Source organism: Gossypium hirsutum, chromosome D01 (genome assembly GCF_007990345.1).
Source record: "Gossypium hirsutum isolate 1008001.06 chromosome D01, Gossypium_hirsutum_v2.1, whole genome shotgun sequence".
NCBI classification, from domain to species: Eukaryota; Viridiplantae; Streptophyta; class Magnoliopsida; order Malvales; family Malvaceae; genus Gossypium; species Gossypium hirsutum.
The window spans coordinates 31,090,650-31,094,927 of NC_053437.1; positions in this window are offsets into that span (position 1 = coordinate 31,090,650).

Here is a 4,278-nt window from a genome sequence, read left to right on the forward strand (position 1 = left end):
ATGCGAAAGATCTTCTTTGGTATCAGGTTTCTCTCATAGAGCCATTTGGGGCAAAATTTAACTATGATGAAAAAACATTGGATCTTCCTGTTTAATTAGGTTGAAATCCAAAAAATATGGAGAAATGGCAACTTGACTTCAATGGGAAAAACTATGATGAGCCAAAGAAGAAGGCATTGCCTCAACAAAGAATTCTAACTGCATCGTTCATGATGTTAATCTTGAACATACTGTAAATTTTTGACGTCGTAGTGTTGTTCAAATTGCAATATCAGTGCTTAACCCGGGCATGTCCTAGTATGACCATGCGAAGACATATTTGAACCCTTAAGGTAACTCAACAAGGTCTTGCTTTGTTTCACCAGTTATGCACGTTCCCTTAAGGTCACAATCTCCATTGTCTCCTTAGGAGGTAAAATTTTTTCCTCTTCCTGTTCTACCATCCTCAACAAGTCCGGAGATAGGCCATGATCTATGTCATCTTCAAAATCACGAGATCCCCCTAACACATGTCTCACTTAAAAGAAGATTCAGAGTTTGTAGCAATGTCACCCATGTCATTGATATCCAAGGACCTATTGTAGGTACCAAAGAATATACAAATAATGTATGAATTTATGAATAATTATTTGTACAATATGATTATGAATGAATGAAAGAACGATTTAGAAGAAAAATATAAAAGAATGAAAGAATTGTAAAGACTAAAAGAGTATTAGCTCAAAAATAATCGCAATGATGTTTTAAAATAATAACGTTCAGACATGAGCCTATTTCACAAAGGTGTTCTTATCACTTCTAGGCTAAAAGCAATAAGAGTGTTCTGAACATTACTCTGAGTAAGCTCTAAAAGCTATAGGAATTTCTTTCGCAATCAAATTATTTAAAACATCTCCAAGTTGATAAGGGAGAATATCTAACAAGGAACCTTTTTAATTGTGTCTTTATATATGGCATTGATATGAACATTTCCCAACACTTCTTCATACATTGCATTCACTCCATTATCAATAATGATTGGGTAGCGGATTTTCTACACTAGATGAAACATTAAATTTGACAACGCCTATATTAATGAGTCTTTCAACTATCTTTTTGAATGCGGTGCAATTTTCTATCGAATGTCCCGTAATTCCTGCATGATATTCACACTGAGCATTTGAACTATACCATTTAGGAAATGGAGGCAACATTGGTTTCAAATAGAAGGGGGGCACCACATCTGCATTAAATAGGCTTTGATATAGCTCGCTATATGACATCGGTATAGGCGTGAGCTGAGGCCCTTCTATATTTGTCTTCATGTAAAATCTTCGCTTTAAAGGGCTCTAATAGCTAGTAGTAATCGTCTTTCGCTGGCTTGCAGTAATCAACTTCGAATAACCCTTATTATACCCACTTGCATTATTCACCTCATTTTTCCTTTTCCTTGGGGACTTTAAAGTATTGATTTAGGAGTTCCACTCTCGTCCTTTCCGTTTGTAACGATCTTCAAATTATTTTGGGAACTCCATCCTCGCCTGTTATGTTTCTGCTAGATCAACAAGGACAACATGATTAGTTAAATTGCCCCTCGGGTTGAAACCTGAGCCAGTCTGGGAATTCGTCAGTGTCGAGGTGCTGGTCTGATATTGGGGTTTGATGTTAACAATTACCCTTTGTGGATACGTATTTGGTTGTGCTTGGGTATTTTGTTGCGGTGAAGCCTGGAGGATATGTAGGGTCTTTATTATCATCGCCAAAGTGGACCACAGGGCTCTCTCCTCTTTCTAACCCTCTAGCCAATAACTGGGTTAACTGGCACGTCATATTTCTTTGGAATTCTAACAAATGATCCCTCATATCTTGCTGAAATTTGATCAATTGCTCCTGCATCTGTATTCGCATTTGCTCTAATTTCTCTAAGCTTTGGTCCATTTCTCTAGTCTTTGCTTGAGTGCCGTGAGGGTGTTGGTTTTCCAAATTAACTGAAATAATTTTACTCAATTAGGCTCTTTCAATGGATTTTAATGCATATGATGTCATGTAATGCGAATGCATGAAGTGAATGCATAAAGAGATGTTGATTCTGATTCAATTCCGTTTAGAAAACTTCACTAGAAAACAAATTTCTTTACATAAAACAGATGCATGCACGGCCTTCGTCCTCATACTCTAAGAAACATCGACCTCTTTCTTCATCCGAATGTTTAAGATAAATCTCGCAAATTTCCAATGAATACCACCACTAGCTCCTTTTTGCTTGATCTTGGTTGCAATCCATCATCTGCCCATCCTCGTAAGGCTTACCAGCTTCTTTAAGGAAGTTGGAATGTCGATAGCTCTCGAATAATTAGCTTGAATCCTCTGGCCACGAAGTAAAGTCATGTGGTTCTCCATTATCACCCTTCTCTTGTCACGTTTTCTTGGACCATATTTGGACAACCGCATTGGCTTCCATTTTATCAAGAAATTTGTTTTCCATGACAAGCTCTCTATTTAACAACCGAACGTAAATCAACACCTCTTTTCTATGATGAAATGACATATAATCAAAATGCCATGTAGTCAAAAAAAACACAAGTCAATATCAGGTATAAAAAACAAATAGAAAATTATAAAATACCTACTTGGGTAGCTACTAGGGTTTGTATAATTCTACCTAGGGCAAGTTCCTAAGGTTCACTATATGAGGTTTGGCTTCTAGGGCAAAAGTACTCGAACTAGCAGATTCCTCGATCCTCACCCATTATAGGCTCATACAGACCGAGTTCAGTTCAGGGGGATACATTTCCCTATGGCTACACGGAGATGAAAATCTCACGAAGACATAGGTACGGATATATCCCGAAAGCGAACCACTATCCTGCACGGAGGTGAAAACCTCACGAAGGACTAGTTCACTCCCACTTAGAGGGGTAAAATTGACCATGAAATGCAAAATGCAAATAAACTAATGGACTTAGACCAATTAAGCAAGCATATCATGATGAAAACCAATGAATGCAAAGGGGAAATCACAATTTAAAACAACTTTTGATTTTTGACAAAAAAGACAAAAATAATCAATTCATGGCTCAACTCTCTAAAGTCCCCAGTGGAGCCGCCAAGCTGTCGAAGCCATTTTTTGAAAACTAAAATTTGGTTTTCAACTTTAAAAACAAAAAACTAGAGTCGCCACCGATCCTTTATTGTGGTGCGATCAGCTCACCTTAAAAATGATTTCTGTGACACCCCTAATTTGACCCTAGTTGAAAAGTGGTTTCGAGACTACAAAATCAAGTCATAAAAATAATTAGCCGTCATATTTTATGTTTATTATATGTGAATATGAATGTGTGAAAGTTTTAAGTTTCGATTTAGTCGATTGCATGTGAATTTAGTAATAGGACTTATGTGTGACACTTTTGAAATGCGATGGGTTAATCTATAAGGACCTATTAATGCATGTTGTATAAAAGAAGGGTTTGCATGTCAAATTATCCAAAAATCTAGATGGTGGCCAGCCATGCTATGGGAAAAAAACATATTAAAGACATTTTATGCTAATATGTGTGGGAAGAATAATAAAATATGAGGGGAGTGGGAGGAGAAACCAAAGTTGTCTCCCCCTTACTCCCCATTGCCGTGACTAGAGAAAGGGGAGGAAAAACAAAATTCTTCCTTTGTTGTTCAACATGGCCGAATGGAAGGAAGAAGAAGAGGGGAAGTTCGGCCAAGGTGGTTCTTGAGATTAAGGTATGTTCAATGTTGCTTTTGGAGGTTTACACATCCTTTGGAGGGTTAGCCTACTTCTATTTATCTCATGGATGAAATTAGAGTTGTTGGAGAGTTAGGATTCGGCTAATAGGCTTCAAAATTTTAGTTGATGCCTTGATACTACTAGCATGTTAGCTATATGGATGTGTTAAGTTACTTGAAATGCTAGATAAATTTGAACTCCCTACCAAATTCTTTAGGCAACCCATGTTAGAAATTTCGGTATTGAGATGTCTAGATCTTTCGGCCATTGTAGCTATGGAGGAATAAAGTTTTTGTTTCTTGTTAAATTGGATGAATCTTTTTGTATGAGTGCTTAAACAAACTATGATTAAATGGATGCATAAATTCAAAGTGGGAAGAAATGGGCTATTATATTTGATGCTAATGCCGAATATGAAGATGATGAACTTGAATAAATAATATTCAGCTAGCATGATAAGTTATAAAATATTAAGTAGATGATATAATTGATTGATGAAGTGGCTTATAAGGATTTCTAATGAAATTGTTGCCAAGGCCGAATGTATCAGGAAGTAA